A 19,663-nucleotide genomic window follows, 5' to 3' on the forward strand; every position below is an offset into this window, starting at 1 on the left:
GTGAGGAGCTGGGAGCAAGAACGCGGACTGTTGGAGGACTGAGGTGTACAAGCATTATCAGACACCAGGGGGAAGGTCCTATGGTGAGGATAAAGGTGTTGGGAGGAGGCCATGGAGAAGTAGCCCAGGGAGTTGTAGCTGTTGCACAGCTGTTCCAGGAGGCACTCTGGACAGCTGCATTCCACAGGACCCTCGGCTAGAACCCAGAGTAGAGGGCGGGCCCGGGTTCCCCCCAAATCCTCCCGACTCCTGGTCAGACACAGGAGTCGTCGACCTGGACTGTGAATTCAGAAAAACGGCCAAGCTGAGGGCTGCCGTGAAGCTCCAAGGTGAGCAAATCCGCCAATAAGTGCAAGACCCACCAAGCTAGAGCAGGAACTTTGTCACAGGTAGCATATCACATTGAAAGGAGAAAATATATTGTTAGCTAAGGGGCAATATCCTGAAATATGCTATTTGTCTGTACACTAAACTGTAATTTGTTTATCTTAGGCCATTTTACCTTATATACTATAATTACTGGTGAGGCCCGGTAATATATTCCTAGATGTGCAAAAGCTCCCTTCAGCTCAGGGAGTGCATTGGGAAGCTGGTTCCAGCTCCATGATTCTGGGGCGAGACCTAACTCTGGTATCGTGGAACTACTGCCAGTCTCCTCTAAGGTAGTGTCTTCAGTGTGAAAAAAAGTGTTCTGGAGTTACTAACTCGTGGTAAAATTCTAGTGAAAATAAGGCATCTTGTAATTTTCACTCAAGCTAGAAGGTCTAGGGAAACCCAACGCTCCCTCTTAGTCTTTAACTCTGCCAGCTAACACGTATGGGAACTACAGATAGCCTGGTCTTCACTAGGATTTTAACTGGATTTAGCTGACTAGTTAAGAGCACAACTTTTTCACAGTGAAGATAAGGCCTAAAATTACACCACTAGTTGTCATAATAGAGCAGCTGGGTATCAGCATTACAGAGCAGAGCTCCATCCTACTCCCATTCCACTCTGAAGTGGGCATATACTGGGCCAGGGACTAGGGCAGGGCAGCAGAGGTTCCCAATGATTTCCCATATGCCAGGGGGATTTTCTGCTAGCAATGTGTAACAGGAGTATGGTCCCTTGACCCATAAACCAGGCTTGAGAATCAAGCCCTTCATCCCTACAGCTAGGTGAACTGGTTCATTAACAGTCATTGATCAAAAGTCAATCCCCAACGTTTTAAAAAAAGTTATTAATGAAGTGTTCGGTTTTTAATTTTCTTATGTTTCTAAATTTCCTAATTTAACCTAGGACCAAAAGCACTAATACAATGAGGATAGTGACCATCACAGCATTTCTGGTACAGCTGAAATGAGGCTATATTGAAGATCTCATGACAAAGCAATATCCAATGAGATTGTCAGCTCAGTCTCCTACCTAAGGTGGTGTTCTGGGTATCTTGAGATGAACTTTAGATAAGCATCCTAACTTTGAGGCACTCATGCAAACCAAAACACAGAACTTTTTGGAGATTCATCCATTGAGAGTTTTCTCCAAGAATATTAAAAAAGACCCATAAATGTCATCTTATGAGGAATTTTGCATTTTAATATTTCAACAGGAGGAAAGCAAAATGAGAAATAAGAGAGCCAGGACAAACGCATAACAAACTACCATTAGAGCTAAGGAAGTATCATTCAATGACACCTGGTTCTTACAGAATAAAAAATATTGAACATAAATGTATTATTTCATAAATACACATTTAATCAAATGCAGGATTTTGACCTTGGGCACTGAATTAACAGTTTTTCTTGACACAAGTCATGGAAAGTCTTTACTCATAAGACCTTGCATTTCATTTACGAAAGTACTGAAACTTTAAATCACAAAGTTTCAGTTCTCCCAAAATGTAGTGGAGAATTGAATAGATACCATCTAAATCCATATTTAAAGTCAATCAAATTGTGTAGAAACCACTCTGAAAACTGTAGCTTATTTATTGAATAAATTACATTTACATTATAAATACTATTCCAAAGATCTTAAGCATCAAATCCTGTATGACAAAATATAAAACTTTCCAGGCAGAGTTCTTGTACTGAAGGAAAATATTCATTCAGTTTCACTATGTTTATAAACTCCTTAGTCTCCCCATTTAAAGTTTATGTTGCCGTTTAAAGAACATAACCAATTGTACCAATGCATCCTCAGATCCAAGGTTTCTGAATCATGTTTACTGGTACTGATTAAATTAAGGTTTCAGAGTAACAGCCGTGTTAGTCTGTATTCGCAAAAAGAAAAGGAGTACTTGTGGCACCTTAGAGACTAAATTAAAATTAAATTTTTAAAATTAAATTAAAAGCTCATTCGTTTGCTCTCTCCCCTTAAGAAGGTTCTGTAGATGTTCTGTGGGACCAGTTTCCCAGCAAATAAATTGAGATGGAGGGGAATGAGGATTGCTCAGCAAAAAATAATGTATTTTTGGAAGGAACAAAACCGATCTGAAGATAAAAGGCCTTTAACAGAAAGATTGAGGCCAAAACCTTTAGTATGTAGCAGATACATCTAGAATCAATTTAAGATGTTCTGTAGACTCAGGTAAAAAAAATAATTATTTGATCAATGATAGTGTTTCCAACACTATGATTTTCAAGCACTTTCTGTACTGATTCAACATATAACAACATTTTTAACTTATCTAGCATAACAAATGGCAATGAATTAAATCAAAACTATATGATGAAGGCTAACGGGTAGAGCACAACATGAATTTTATAATACAAGAACCACATGCTGCACTTAATGTCCATGACTTTCCATTTCACCAGATTGTGACTATAAATTAGTACAGCAGCGATGAGCATTTTATTTAATCCTCCTATCATATGATCTTGAATATGGCAATAGGATATTTTTTTTTCTTTACAGCATAATTCTGGAAGATGTCACATCATCTGGGTTACAGATCATTAGTGTTACATGGAGACAGTTGGCACTTTCAGGAATGACTGTTGAAGTAGTAACCCTGTCATGCCTATAGCAAGAATTAGGGTTCTGCAGACAGTGCCTGTGCTGTATAACAGGCATTATTATATAATGTATCACAAATAGTAGCAAAATCTACCTCGACAGAATTTGAAATAATCTGCTGAGGTTTTATAGCATTTTCAATGTTATCTGATAGGACTCAATCACATAGTCCTTGCTCATTCTAATCCTAGTCTTATTAGGACCACTCACATGAGTAAGGGCTGTAGCTTTGGGTTCATTATTCTTGCCTACAGGAGGGTATTTAAAGAAGGGAATTCCCAAGTGGCAATTGGGAACACCAGTTCAATTCCACCAGTATTGCTGTCTGGCTCTGACATCCATCTTAAGCACCATTTAATTAAATCTGCTCAGAGCAAATCTAATTAAGGCTGTAGTGTAAGCAACTGAGAGAGCTGTCTACTCCAGGGTTACTAATGTTGCTAACGCCAGTGTAGCTTACCCTTGATTAGCAATAGTAGGAATTTGTTAGAAATATCTATCTAGACAAGATGTTTGTCCAGATCTGTTTTCCAGTTCTCTCCCTTTCACCACCCAAAATGCAATACAAGTTCTTGAACCGGTGCCAAAAAAAGTTCCAGTTTAGGTACCTAAATATAAAGGACCTGATTTTCAGAGCTGCAGCTGTCTTTACCTCTGAAAGTCAGGCCACACACTTTCTTAGATGTTCTGGATCACTGAAGTTACTTAGAAAACTCTGACCTGAAATAGTAGTTTCTTACAGTATTAAAAGGTATTTGGAAACTCAGTTGGATAATCTTTCACAATGGGATCCCATGCTGACAAATATCTGTTTTCAAGTGGGATGGCCACCTCCAGGAGCCAGGCTCAAAATGTTAGCTGTAAGTAAAATCTTTTTTAACTCATTTCCAAGTTTATTCCTGCAGGGAAATATATCTTAAATTGTGACCTTTCATGCTATTGAGCCAAGCAGAATGGACACCATTTTCTCTTCTTTTACTACAGTTTTCAAGGAAACCATTTAGTAAGTTAAAATTCCAAAGGGAAAGGCATGTCCCAACAAAGCGACATTACTTATTAGTAAAAGTAAAATGAGAGATATGGAAATAATCTGGTGTGCATTTAAGTTAAGGCCCTGATCCAATCAAGCACTGAAACTTGTGCTAAACTTTAAGCACAGTGGGAAATCAGTCTAGATCCTCAACTACTGTGATTAATGTAGCTCCAAATTTCAGTGGAGCCACACAAATTTACACTGGCTAAAGATCTGACCTATTCTCAGTTTTCAATCCAGTTGACTATTCATGTATTTAAAAAGTTCAGCATATGCTTAAATGCTTTTCTGGAATTGGAGCCTAAAATATAAAGTCTGGGCCAGACCTCAGGTGGCATAAATTACCCTATCGTCATTGAAATCTAAAGCTATACTAATTTACACTAGTTGTGGATCTCGCCCTTAATGTAAATATCTTAAGATATCAGCATGCAGATACTGCAACAGATTTAACGAGATAACCTGATGTTGTCGAGAAGATGGATGAACAGGGGAAGTTTACTGATGACCCATGACTGCTTTTAGATTCAGGAGTGACAACAAAGAATCTGCAGGCACAACAAGGAGAAATAGGATGATGTAGCAGAGGTAGTAAAAGAGGAAGGATGTATAGTAAAAAATGAATGAAATAGAGATACGTACGCACACCCCCAGTAGCTTTCAGAATTGAAGGTCAGTGAGGGTGATTCAGTGGATGGGTTTCTATAACACAAGACAATAAATAGAGGTAGCTATAGAACTAAGAAAAAGAAATTTTAGGAGGCGGCGGCTCACTGGTGTCAAAAGAGGCAAGCAATCAGACAGTGATTATTCTTTCAGTGGTAAACAATATTACTGGGAGTATTGACAAGCTAGTCAAGAGAACGAGAGGCAAGTATGGTGCATATATAATTGAGTATGTTGGAACAAATGGCAATCAGACATATTCAGAAGTTTAGAGTTTAGGCACCTCAACTGGACAAAGACAGGAATTTAACACTGCGTTTTCTGTTATGGTACCACTTGCTGGTAAAATTGCTGACTTCAACAGAAGATTGTGCTGGGTCATTTATAGCCAGTGCGAATAACTGGGATTTTTAGACAACTGAATCTTTTTGACCTTTAGCGGCCCTTCTGGTCCAAATGAGGGGTTTTTTTATTTGTGGATGCACATGTGTGAGTTTAAGAGCCCATTTTCCCATACAATTCAGGGGAGGAAGAAAGAAAAGCCAGCTATAAAACTGGATTTTTTTTCTGGTTGCCTTATCTTAAAAGTGAAAATGCTAATGTTCAAGAACATTTTTACACATCACTTCTCTTCCAATCCTGTTTTTAGAATTTTTCTATTTTAAAGGACAGAGTTTTAAAGGCTAGGAAATGGCAAAAGCATATCATTGCTTAGAAACCAGCCCAAGACACTGCATAGCGCATCCTTTGTTGAGGAAATGCTTAACAAGTTGTGAGAGTCAGTAAAAAAAAAAAAAAAGCCTACCCGGAAAAGCATAGTTTTATTCCAGACTTGAAAAAATGTGGCATGCTTTACTGTATTTCCCGTCTCTGCCACTGAAGCATTAAGCACAAGCCTTTGCAGAAGCATGGCCTAAGTACCCACACTTAAGGTTATTTGCAATATAAAGGGATAGATTATATAGGGTGTGACAGTTTGCTGTGTGAAAATGCGGTCTTCAGCCTAGGAAGCTATTATGGTTGCATGCAGCTGATTGTCTGGCTATGCCAAAAGAACGACAGGAGACATTAGATATGGGTTTAATCAGGCCGCAACTTAATTATTAGGCAGATGTCTGGGACTAACCCAGCAGATAAAATGTGTGCAGTGCAGGTGCAAATTTATATCCCTCCAGGAGATTCACTGCTGGGACCTAACCTATTCCAGCCAACTTTAGGGAGGATGGGGAAGGGCCTTCCACAGCTCCCACCCCTATTTATCCAGGTCCCTCCAGCAATTCCCTTGCCAGGACCTTACCACTTCCAGCCAGCTCCGGGGGGGGGGGGGGGGGAAGCTTTCACCAGTTTCCCCCCCACCCCACCCCTTTGCATCCAGGTCCCTCCAGCAATTCCCTTGCCAGGACCTTACCGACCACCTCCCCTTGGATGAGGGATTAAGGTGAACTATAATGGTGGGGGTTGGCTCCCTGCTGTACCAATCATAGGAGTCCCCAACTGCCCCCGGCTTGCTCAGTTACCAAGCACCTCTCCTTAATTCCTTTATCAAACCATTTTTTCATTCTTTTGTGCCTTAATTTATGGAGTACCTGCACTGAACATCCACTGTACACTTAAATAAAAAGTTGCAACATATGGCCTACCGCCCATCATGCTATGCATGAACTGAGCCTACCTGAACCTGCTGTAAGGAAGGTGAAAAAAACCTCTCTGCACCTGGCCAGTATGGTGGTAAGGGAAAAGTTCCTTCCCAGCCCGCCTTAGTGGAGCAGCTAGTAACGCCCACAGCCGATATAGCTAAAAACCTGTCATATTTGTGATTTAATTAGGGAGCAAGGGTGGGTGCTGCCCAGCCTGTTCCAAGGGATGAGGGGAGGGGCCAAAAGACTGACCTTTTTAAACCTCTCATTCCTAGGTGGTGAGTCATCCACCATGCTGACTGTTCTTTCTAGCAGTTTTATGTCTCCCCTCCTCCCCCAAGCCAGAAAGCATTGCCCTCTTCTCCTGGCCAGCCAGCCAAACCCCTCCCTGCTTAAAGTACAGGGTGGTGATTGTCTGGCTATGCTGAAACAACGACAGGAGACATTAGATATGGGTTTAATCAGCCACAACTTTATTATTAGATGTCTGTGACTAACCCGGTGGATAAAATGTGTGCAGTGCTGGTACAAAATTTATGTCCCTCCAGCAGATTCACTGCCAGGACCTTGCCAATTTGGGGGGTGGGTGGCAGGGGCTTTCACCATCTCTCCTCCCCCGCTTCCCTTTCATCCAGGTCCCTCCAGCAATTTTCTTACCAGGACCAGGTCCCTCCAGCAATTCCCTTGCTGGGACCTTACCGACCACCCGCCCTCGTAGGAGGGGTTAAGGTGGACTATAATGGTGGGGGTTGGCTCCCTGCTGTACCAATCATAGGAGTCCCCAACTGCCCCTGCTTGCTCAGTTTCCAAGCACCTCTCCTTAATCCCTTTTCCAAGCCATTTTTTCATTCTTTTGTGCCTTAATTTATGGAGTACCTGTATATCAAATATGACCTAGCAATGTTTTCTGATGATGCTGTCATAACAAGGAGTTTATCAAAAATACTATTCCAAATCAAACCTTTCTTTCTATAACCCCCAAAAAGGAGACAAGCCAAAGACTCGAAGAAGTCTACTGTCTACATAGTAGGCACAGAGATTGTGTGGTAGTAGACAGTAAACTCTAAAATGACGATGAGAAGAAGAAAGGAGGAAGACCAAAGAATAAAAATATACTGCAAGCCATTCCAGAAGAGTCTGGATCATTTAAGAGACTAGATTTGTAAATAAAATGTAGCTGGATTAACATGATTGTAAAACAACATCTACCACACACACACACACGCACGTGCACACACCCGAGGCAGAAAACATGCATTTACAGTTTCACAATGATGACAAAGGGCCAAATCCAAAGCCCAAGTCAATGGGAGTTTGTTGGCTACAACGCACTTCGGCTCAGGCCTGAGGAGGTTGATGTAAGAGCTACAGAAAAGTTATTGGGGGAAAAAATCAGTTCACGATATGGCTGCATTGAAAAGAAGAGAGAATATTGGAATTTAGTCCACAAAGAAAGCATCTACAAGACAGGGCAAAGAACACTGCTGAGTATACAAGGCAGTGGTCAGATTGATCAGTGTGCAAGGGAGTCATGTGACACCCGAGTTTCATGCCGAGAGTTGCGCCAACCACAGATGGGTAGGAAAGCATTCAGTCATAAAAAGTTAGCTCTGTTTCACAGTATTTGGCACATAAACGATTCCTATTGAGTACGTAGTTTGTAATGATCTGTTCCTGGATAAGCCGGAATAAACTCAAGCTTGGCAGTACTAAGAGCATATAGAAGGTTAGGGTACTTAAGACAGGTCTACACGAAGGCCAGACGGCATAATTTCCAGTTTGAAGAGACACCCACGCTAGCACTTAGAATCATAGACCATCAGGGTTGGAAGGGACCTCAGGAGGTCATCTAGTCCAACCCCCTGCTCAAAGCAGGACCAATCCCCAATTTTTGCCCTAGATCCCTAAATGGCCCCCTCAAGGATTGAACTCACAACCCTGGGTTTAGCAGGCCAATGCTCAAACCACTGAGCTATCCTCCCCCCCCCTTGTGGAGCTAGAACACTAAAAATAGAAGTGCAGTCGCAGTGGCCTGAGCTGCCAGCCACCCGAGTACATACTCATTCAATACACCGGGCATGTACTTGGGTGGCTACCTCAGGCCCCCTCACCCTTGCCTCTTTGCTGCTTGCACTGCTGCACCCACACTGTATGTGTGGCACACGTGTGTCTCCTTGAGCTGGAAATTACACCTTCCAGTTCAAAGTGTAAACAACCACTAAGGGAATAGCCTTATGACTCTGGGTGACACAGAGGCCCTTTGATGGATAACTACTCTGTGTCAGCAATTCTTATCAGGCATGACAGACTCACTGCACCCAACATACTTAAGATATATACCCACAAGAGGTCACATAGTATCAACGGAAAACTAATAACTCACCAATCATTAGAATTGTTGCATGATGTATGTACGTGCTACGCAAAGAGAGTTACACATGTGCTAGAATTATGTTCTTAAAATATGTTTAGCAAGCAATACATCAGCCCAGACTACCTTAAACAAAAGAATATGTATTTGCTTGTTTGACCAGTCTGGTCATCAGGCACCAACAATGAAAGTACATTTACCTAAGAGGTAAACAGACCCAGCAAAACAGTGAGTGAGGGAGATAGTTTCAACTAGAAAGACCAGGGGTCTGAACCACAAATGATAAGCAATTGAATCAACTGATTGTATACACTTTTATAATACAGTAATATGGTAAAATGTATGCATTAACACTACATGACCAATTATGGATACCTAATGCTTTAAAGTCTGCGGCCAAACACAGAGAGAAATAAGTTCTCCCCCACACAGGAGGAAAGGTAACTATCTACCTGTCTCCACCATAAATTAAGCAGGGTAGAATCAAAACAATGAAAGCACAGTTTACATACAAATCACTAGGGGAACGGAGACTGCACTTGCAGGAACCTTTCTGCCTCTTGAAGCAGGGTCAATTAACTTTGGGAAGATAGCATGGCATCTATACCCCCTCAGGAGAGGGAAGCTAGAGCTAGGTTTACTTTCCAAAGAATACATTTCAGAGTTTTAGTGGACTATAGCAGAGTGGTTCCCCTTTCTTTTTATCTATCACTAAGGGGAACCAAGGTACTGGAGCGCTTGAAATTCCAGAACGTTAGGTCTTTCATCCAATGGGGAAGTCTCCTGGAACTAAGTTTAGGTAAGAAACTTGCTTAGGAAAAGACTAACTTACTGAAATTAAGTATTAAGTCTTAGAAGCATATTTTTACTTTTTGTTTGCTTGTAAGCCTTTCTATCGTTATTCCTTATACTTGAACTCACTTAAACTCACTTAAACCCTCTGTCTTTTTAATTAAACAAACTTGTTTTCCTTTTTACCTAAATAACCCTTGTGCTTTGATTGAAATAAGCATGTTTGTCCAGTACCAATTAAATTAATGAGCTGCACTGTATTGACTCTTTCAAGGAACAACAAATTTAACAACTTCTGTGAGCGTTCCAGCAACGGGCTGGACATGACAGGGCAGGTAGTTTTGCAGAAATTCAGAACTGTGGGATCGGGGGGTCACTCTGTAAAAAAATAACTATGCAGTAAAAGCCAGGGTGTGTCCTGCATGCTTGTAAAACTGGTTATTGGTGTCAGAGCTATGGAGCATAACATTTAAGAAATCTAGAGTTGCAGGCCAGGTGGTAACAAAACCCCTTACTGGTCTGGGTTGAACGCCAAAGCGTCACACCCCGTAGAGGCCAGGTACAATAATATAGTCAGTAATCATGGGATGAGCCGGCTATTCCCCCTTTACAAGTTTTATTTCTAATCTAAACCAAAAGAGAGAGAGAGAGATTGAGCTTCAGGGGTCATGTTAAAAATGGCAAAAGCACTCTGGAAAAATATATTCCAACAATGCTTGAAATTCCCTTTGGAAGGGAGGAAAAACAGTTGCCTCTGATCATGGTAGCATTCAAAAAAATACAGTCAGGTAGCAAACGACCAGTATTTAAGGTTTGGGAACAAAAAAGAACGGTTTCTTTTGCTCTTTCACAAACACACTATGAAGAAATCACAGTCACAGCTGGGTCCCAAATAATTATATTTAGTAAATATACACAAGACTAGAAGACCAAGCAACATATTTACGCTGTTGTTCTGACTGGTTTCTGGTGGCTTCTAAAAAACAGAAGACAGTGAGCCCCAGTAGAGGGCTCACAAACTATTTAAGAACATACTTCCCAATTCTTATATCCAAAAAAGTAAAATTGGGTGTGTTTTTTGTATATTAATAAGGATCATATTTATTTAAACATCCCCTGAAGTATTAGAATCCAAAAACATAATAGTTCGTTACTACTGTAGGAGAACCAGAAAGTAAAACTGACCCCAAAGAGTTTAATTAAGCCATCTAGTTTTACTTCCAAGTTGAGCAAAATCCAACACATAGTGACTTTCATCCACAGATCTCACTTCACACTGGATTCAGTATGGAGAAACTATGTGGGACCCTTACCACCATTTCAGCCCCATAGTGAGGCTGAGCAGCTATAGAGGTCAGCCGAGCAACTGCACAGGAAACCTCTGCACTGCTGAAAGTAGGAAGCCTGTATGCTGGCTGCAGTTAGGCATGGAAAGGAATTCAGGCTGAAATATTGTTTATGAGGGTCAGTGTTTAGTAGTCAGATAATCCATGTGGCCTTCTCATTGGTCAGGAAGGGATTCCATCCCCTGACCCTTTCAGCATTCCCCTCCCAAACCTTGATTACACCAGTTTTTACTTGAAGTGGAGACCATTTGTGAATTTCATCCATAAGCTATGGCACACAAGAGGGTCCAGATAAAGTAATAAAAGAACATACAAATATGAATTGAAGGCCCAGCTAGACTTTCCAGGTTGCATGGCAGATGAGAGATTGAGAGCCGGTGGGCTCTCTCCAGCTCAGGATATTTAGCAGATAATTGCCTTAGTCTCACCCCTGGCTCTGGAAAGACTACCAGCCTTTTCCCAGGAGCTCTCTCAGCTCTCCTTCCTGGATGATACCTGCAGAACTAGACTCCACTAGACATGTGACTGGGAGTTGAGTTAAAACTGCATTCTCTCAGTCTTCAGCATAGTTAAGTCTCTCTGGTGATTTGCTTCCTGCACCATCTAGTTGCGGAGGTGATTTGGCCCTCGAGCTAAGCCCAGAAAGTCTACTCCTTCCACCATAGTCAGAGGACAATGGAAGATACCATTCTTCCATCCTCAGCTCATGCTGGGAACCCAACAGTCCCCATCCTGCCCTGTCTTTTCCCCTTAACATCCAGAGTCACCGCCTCATCTTACCAGGTGGCACTATGGGGGGGACCCAAATTCATCCTCTATCAGCTCCCAGCCCTGGGAACCCATAAGAAGCTGAAGAGTCACCATACCCAAACCAAATACAATACAATAAAAGACACTCATTCCCAGGGCCTCTTCCTACAGTACCAGCTTAGCTAGCTGGCCTCCTGCTCTAAGAACAGCTGACTTCACTCATTGCCTCCACCGGGAGAGGCAGGGCAAATGTGGCACAGGTTCAGGTAAGCCCTCAACCCTCTTCAAGGACCAGCTCTGAGATACACAGTGGTAAAACATATTGATGGGTTTCAGAACAACAGAAAGGGGATGAACCTGTTCCAATAAATTGTCTTTTTTCTAACCATTACATGCTTCTGTCAGAAAAGAGTCAGATGTTTTCAAGGCAATTCAGTTTAACAAGGGCAAATCTACATATTTTGCAGTTTTGTATTTTAAGTGATGGCTCTTCTAGATGTTTTGTTGGTCATTCTGTGATTGTGAAAAAGGTGTTGCAAGACACAAGGTTTGTGTGACTGCGGGAAGAATTATCTGCATTGATTTGGAGAATGGCATAAGCATTCCTTTTCTTCACAAAAGTAGTAACCCTTACTTCCGCTGCTTATTCTGGCAAGGAAAAAGGAAGAGTGTGAGTGTGGAAAGAGGAAAAGATGCAACCGGAAATGCATCCATACCCTCAGATGGTAATATATTTCATGAGCAGAAAACAGAATGGAGTGGTTAAAGTGGGAGAGTTCTCTGTTTAACTAGACAATATTTGAAAAATACCCAAAACAGGAAAGGGAAAAAACACACTAGAAATTTGTCAAAATTTGTTTCTCTAGAAAATTTGCACCAGAGGCTCTTTAACAGACTGGTGACACGGCAGTAAGAATTTACATTCTACTTCTGCATTCACAGTCTAAAAAGAAAAAGGTTTACCTGTGAGTGTAACATAACTCTATCAACACTCACACTTCACTATTGCCTTTCATTTTGCTTTGTTTTCAAGCACATCTCCCAGAGTGCAATCTTTGTTTGGATTGCTATAGTTCTGGAGCTTCTCTAAAGGAAATTCAGTGAAGTGCCATCATTAATGCTTTTTTAATTAAATATTAAATCTGCTGTGGCAGAAAGTATATGAAATGAAGCAGTTTAGCAGCAACCTAAGCAAAAGCTGAGTAAACACATAAATAATTAGAACATCATTTCTCTCGCTTTTCCCTGGGAGACAACTAAGCTGTATCAAAGAAATATAATGTATCTGGGTACTTTAAGACAGATTAGATGAAATTTAAAATGTTTTTCTATATACAGTACAAGTGAAGTGCTGATTGTTTTATTTATATTTTCATGTTTTCTGAACGCAAGGGGAAATTATTTCCTCTAAAGTTGCTAGCTAGATCTGAATGTTGCTTAATAGCATTTCATTCTGCAGTTTCTATTCTTACGGTCACCAACCAATACAAATAAATTAATTTTTTCAGTGATTGTTACAAAATTACAATATGACAAAATTTCATATCGATAGAGCTCAGGAAATAATTCATGGTCAATACCACATTTAATAGATTTCAACTCTTTTTCTGTTCATGCGTGGCCTGTGAACAGATTGCAGTTCTCAGATTTATTTGTTATTCATATTTCTGTGAATAATTCTCAGCCTATTTAGTTCAGGAGCAATTTGTGAGAGTATTTACAGTGTGAGGAGTTTTGATTTGACACACAGGTCATGTATGCGTATCAGATTCCTGACTGAACGGGAATTTCTGTTAGAAAGAGGTTTCTGGTACAAATAGTAATGATTATGAAGTCAAAATTCATTTCCATTAACTTTTTTTGCAGTATTTGCTCAACTCTATACCAAAAACTGGGGCTAAGTGAGCTAAATTGGTATAACGTACATAAACAAAGGTTGGAATAAGATGTAAATTGTATTAGCAGGTAGTTTATTTCTATTTGCATTTCCTACTACATCCCTCTTTGGTCCATTGTGGTGAAAGTTACAACAACTTAGACTCCCCTGAGACCCACTTACACTTCCCTCCTGATGGGTAATTGACTCCACCTTATATAGTGGCAAAATCTGAACCTGTAATTGACCAGTACTGCTCTATCAGTTGGAGCAACAGAGGAGGCTTGAGTGAAGACAAGGTGAGGATAAAATGTTCAAAAGCACCTAAGGTCCAGATTTTTAAGGTTTTATGCATTACTGTGCTCAGCCTTGTAACGCCTAACTGATTTAGAAGCCTAAATCTCACTTTCAGAAGTGATTTAAAGCACTTAGCAATTTAAGTACTATTCACTGTCATTGGGATTTTGGCTCTATTTGGGAGTTAGGCACTGCAATGCTGAGTGCAACAACGCCTAAATACCTTTAAAATTCTGGGTCTTAAGACTCAGGATCCTAAATCACCATTTTCAAAAGTGACTTCAAGCCTAAGTCTCACTTCAAACTTGTGTACGCTGCCCCTCAATTCGGACTACGGGGTGTGAATAGCAGTGTGCCGCAAAGTGCAGCTCTGTAACTCCTGCATATGGACACTGCGGGCGTAAATGGAAAGGCTCTTACAGTACGTCTACACTTCATTAAAACACCCATGGTTGGCCTGTGTCAGCTGACTCGGGCTCACAGGGCTAAGGCTGTGGGGCGAAAAATTGCAGTATAGGGTTTTGAGCTCAGGCTGGAGCCCGGGCACTGGGACCCCAAAAGGGGGTCCAGCCCAATCCTGAATGTCTACATTGCAATTTTATAGTGCCACAATCAACTGACCTGGGCCACCTGCAGGTGTTTTATTGGTTGGCAGTGTAGACGTAGTCTTAGAGTACTCCTCTTCAAACAGGATATTAATGCAAACTAAGAACCTTTTCGTTTGCACCTGCAGCATCCACATGTGGGCGTTACAGAGCAGCACTTTGGTGAGCACTGCTATTCACACCCCCTGTAGACTGAACTGCAGGGCAATGTGGACACAGCCTTGGCTCATAAGTGCCTAAATCACTTTTGAAATAATTCTACCCACAGGGATTTTTACCGCCAGGTTAGCCAAATGTGGTCTACTGCCACTTCAAATTCAGGGTTTTATTCTAACTATTTACTCATAGGTTAGACATCTTTGTAGCCTCAATATACACAAGCAACAGGCTAATACTGATGTCAGTCATGCTAATAAAGGCAATTCAACTACTCATATGCTTAAAAGTTAAGCATGTGCTTAAATACCTTGTAGAATCAATGCCTACATGAGCTAATTAAATAGAAAGATTGACCTTTAGAAATAAAGATGAGGTGACTTTTGCAATACACAATTTTATTTGTTATGACAAATCAGTCATCTGTTGTAACTCATCATACTGTATCTAATACTTTACATCCCATTCTAGTCATGTAGTACTGTACTTAATGAATTAAATGTTCTTAATCCTTGCTTGTTAAGTACTGCTGCTACCATACTATGCTGCTTAGTGACTTAATTACGTTAGACAGACTAAATTGTTTCAAACGAATTCTTACAAAAAGGTCCTCACTAAAATGGATTTTATTTTTCCCTTTCTGCTTGCTGCCAGAAACCTCTCCCAGGGCCTTCTACATTTCCCCCCTATTAAGCAGCTAGCTGTATGTCATTGAGCCTATGAACCTTTGCAGTAGCTTGCACTGTTTCTTTCTCCCTTTTAAATGAGGTTTAGGGAGATTTTGGACCTCTAAGCAGTAAGTTTTAGCAGTTTTCTCTCAGGATGAGTGACACCAGTATGGGGATGGGGCAGAGTGCCATAAATTAGCCCTGCCTGGGGTGCCTTCTAGTGGCTGGCTACAGCATGACAGTGCACGTCTCACTTCCTCTTTTCTTCCAGAGTCCTCAATAACTCCACACCAGCTTTCTATGTATAAATAGCTCTTGCTGGATTAATTTGTTACAAAAAAGTCCGATGCATATAAATCTTAACAAAAAGTCCCACACCCCAATCCAGAATTCCCCAACACAGTCTAAGTAGTTCACTCAATCTGTCACGTCCCAACAGCCCATTTGACATGCCAAGTGCAGCTCCAGCATCTCTATGCCACTCCTCTCTCTGGGGCAGTTCTGGCGTCTCTCACCACACCTTACTTCAGCCTCTCTAGTTGGGTGCTTCTCAGGTATGGTTGTAGCTCTCACCCAGAGATATCAGTGGTCTCACCTGTCCATCATTCTCCAGCCTTCAGCTCTCTCTGGTCTTCTGGCTCGCAGAGTGGGGGAGCTGTCTGGCACACTGGGGCTGGGGGGGCAGCAGCCGCCCAGAGCTGGGGGTGCTCTGGGAAGGCTCCTGCTGGGGAGGGGGTTGGCCGGGGCCTTGGGCACAAGGGGAGGGACCAGGGGCTAGCCTCCCACAAACGGCCAGGTCACCAGCCAGCCATGGGTGTCTAATTGTAGTGTAGACATACCCACTGAATTTTGTTGGCCCTTCATTATTCTGTCACAGTTTCCCAAATAGTCTCTCCATTAAGTGTCAAGTTTCTGCTATAAAATTAATGCTCAAAGGCCACGCTGAAGGTTACATTCAAAACGGAGGTTAAAAATACAACATGGCACTCACAAAACCAAAGCTGATACAGACATGTGCACCAAATTATCATATACTCGACTGACTGACCACTATGAATTGAATTAACTGAGATCTTGAAGGTTTATGCAAGTCTTAACTTTAATCCCATTTTGGGTAATCACCTAAAAGTTCAGCAAATTGCAGGCTCAGGACCATAGTGTTAAAGTGAATTTTCAGCCTTGGTTTTGTGGATCTTAATTCAGACTTTCTATGATTCTATTGACATTATTTGAACAGACTTGTTTTAGTGCACGTGTAAATGTCATAAGTGGTACTAAAGTTCTTCCATTATAAACCTCTTGTTTGAGGTGAACTATGGTGAATGTGCCTGGATACTATTCCAGTCACGGAATATGTTAGCTGGACCTGGTTGTACCACCTATCATTAAGGTTGCCAAATGTTTCCCATTATAGGGGCTTATTTTCAGTTGCTCAAAATTTTTACCAGAGAGTTTGACCTGAAGTTTTCTATGCTGGGTCTCTGCCTTAGGCTGATTTTTTAAAAATACATGCATACATACATAAAAGCTTCTGAAAAAACAGTTCAATCATTTTGAAGAATGAGACCAAAGGAAAACACATTGTTTGCCCATGTTAAAAAAATAGTTAATTGTATTTAAAAACTAAATAAAAAAAGTAAAGCCACATTTTGCTTTTCATAATTACCCTATATTAGATAATCATGCTTCATTTTATATTCACTTCATCCAACTGATAAAACAATGTAATACAACATTATCCAACTCAAACCACATAATTATCCAACACTTAAGTAATTACAGGGCAGAACACTTTACTAGCCACTTAAAAGTTTCAGAATTATTTGACAGTAGATAATTAAGTAAGTAGACTGCAATACTGTCATAAAAGCATGTGAAAATTCATTATGGAGAAAAGTACAAACGAAAGATGGCTATATTTTATCTTTGCCAAATGTCCTCCTATTCGTCTTTACAAATATAAAGACTTCTCCTGAGTGTGGCACCCAGAGAGTAATTTCCAGGAAATTATCTTGTAGCATGAGAACAAACAAAGACACTTGACATCCTAATGTGTGTCTGTTTCATGTTACCAAAATAGATACCTTATGAAAAACAGGAAGAAATTAAAATTTTGGTGAGAGAAAAAATCAAAATTTAAGGACCAAGAAATCCAAGACTAAGAAAAGCTGAGACCAAAAAAACCAAACAAAAAAAACTCATAGTATCCAGTTTAAAGGATGGCTGAGAGCGAATACTCAAGCCAAAGACTGCTTTCTGGGGAAGGAAGTGTGCTGGAGCACAAGGGAGATCTAGCCAGAGATTGCTAGAGAGACTGGTTCTTTAGTTCAAGCTGTACAGACTCACGTTTTTAGTACTGGAAGTCCTTGAGTACGGAGATTACCCTAGTATGAGCCAAACTGAAAGCCATCACAAACATATTGGCAGTTCAGTCTTTCTGATTGGATGTGTAAAAATAGAGATATTTTATTTGGAAGAGGTCAGTAATAGTTGGATAGACACTAATCTGCTCTTTTGCATATGCAGTACTGTACCGCCCATTCAACAAGTACAAGAAGATATGTAAAAGCATGTGCAAGAAACAAAATGCCTGAAGTTCTAAGGAATTGTTTTGCTTTCCGCAATAGTTTGGTGTATAGCACTGTTAGTCTGTATAGCATATGTGGGTCAGATATTTTTATTGAAGATTAGTTTTATTCTTTTTAGTTTCAGGTTTCTTTCACAACACTTAAGAGGCATTTATTGATCTGCCTGTCATTTAGAGGCTACAGACTCATTGGTCTGGGAAGAGAAAAATAAATATAGCTTTCAGAGAGGAGTCTATTCTTTTTTTATGAATACTCTATTATATAAACAAACATTTTCAAGCCTTGAATTGTTCTACAAACTAAGCTTTCATTATTTCGGTTATAATATTGTATCCCTAACTTTAGAAAATGTTCTTTCACAAAAGGTGTTCTCGACATTGAGATTTCCAACCAATGCTCTCAGACCACAGGGGCAGAAATTAGAAACTTACAAAAGTGTTCCAATATTTCCTTTTACCACTCTAACAAAAGGAAGGGGGAAAAGAGAAAATGAAAAAATGAAAAATAACCACCACCTGGTCATCATTCATTCTATTGCATTCAATTATTTAAAAATAAATAAGGGAAAGGCGAAAAAACATTTCAAATATTTTTCAAAACTATTTGCTTAAAAGTTTCCAATAAAAGTTTTTCCAAAAATGAAACAATCATTCAAAAAAAATTCCATTTTTGACCAGCTCTAATATTTACAAATTGCTTTCATAACATCTGGCAGGAGGTGCTATAGAAGTGTAAATCTAGCAGCCTTGTCTGTCAATAGATAAAACCTTGTGTACCAACTTTTAGTGTTTGTGAACAATTTAAAAAAAAAAAAAGATGCAAGAAACTGCCAGTCTGGAAAATGCTGGTGACTTCTACTTTATTCAGAGCTAATGCACTGAAGGTTGAGAGCTGTCTGCTGTTGGTCAGATATCATAAGCATTCCATTTATTATGAGTCTTACTGTACGCATTAGGCTTCCAAGAAAGAGTAAATCCACAACTACTACTAATTAAAAAATACATTTTAAATAGACTTGGCCAAGGAGATGGGATTTATACCCAGGTTTTGTGTATCCAAAGGTTTGGCTTTTAGGCTAGGTTATAGCTCTTCTCAAAAGAATATAGTCCACCATCATGAGTCAAAATATCACTAGAAAAATCCTGGCTTTCTGGAAAGTCAATGGCAAAACTCAGTGGGGTCAGAATTTCACCCCAGAACATGCTCTGGATACCTCATCCCATCTGAACTAGAAAATGAGCAGCTTCTTGTCTTTGGGTAACACCCTTAGCATTTTGGTTGCATCAAAGGATATCTCATTCCCACCATTGAAATGTAAGTGAGAATTCAGGAATGGCCCATCTATACTTCCAACTTTCAAACCTAATAAACTCCACAAAAAAGGCAGGCAATACAAAATGCTCCAATTACTGAAACAGAAGACAGAAAAGGCCAAATTGCTATACATCAGAGGAAAAACCCAGAGCAACCAAACAGTGGAAAACCCCAATTTCACGCATTATCCCCTAAAAGTTTTAGAACAAGTTTGAAGAATATAGACAGCCTGGAAATACTATTTTTGTTCAGTGTGAATTTAATTTCCAAGTGTTGGAAATGGAGAGTGTGGAATGAGCAAAACCAACTCAAAGCAAATGCCTCAGCCATAAATGATTGAATATTCAATGTTGTAGCCGTGTTAGTCTGTATCAGCAAAAACAACAAGGAGTCCTTGTGATACCTTGGAGACAAACAAATCTGTTAGTCTCTAAGGTGCCACAAGGACTCCTTGTTGTTTTTGCTGAATATTCAATGTCTTGATTTAGTCATGTTATTGACATTTGGAAATTTGTCTGCTTCCCTCTGTCAAGGAAGATGTGGCCCTTAACACCCCAAGGATCC

The 19,663-nt window shown here is 40.3% G+C and overlaps 1 long non-coding RNA gene across 1 annotated transcript in view; it reads right to left on the reverse strand.

The window, feature by feature from the left end:
• LOC144929128 (uncharacterized) overlaps positions 1-17,629 on the reverse strand; it is a 35,562-nt gene extending 17,933 nt beyond the window's left edge. The window contains exon 1 of the long non-coding RNA XR_013634422.1: positions 17,544-17,629. This is a non-coding gene — a long non-coding RNA (uncharacterized LOC144929128). The remainder of the gene's footprint in view (positions 1-17,543) is intronic.
• Between the last annotated feature and the right edge of the window lie 2,034 nt (positions 17,630-19,663).

This window comes from Lepidochelys kempii, chromosome 11 (genome assembly GCF_965140285.1).
Source record: "Lepidochelys kempii isolate rLepKem1 chromosome 11, rLepKem1.hap1, whole genome shotgun sequence".
NCBI classification, from domain to species: domain Eukaryota; kingdom Metazoa; phylum Chordata; order Testudines; family Cheloniidae; genus Lepidochelys; species Lepidochelys kempii.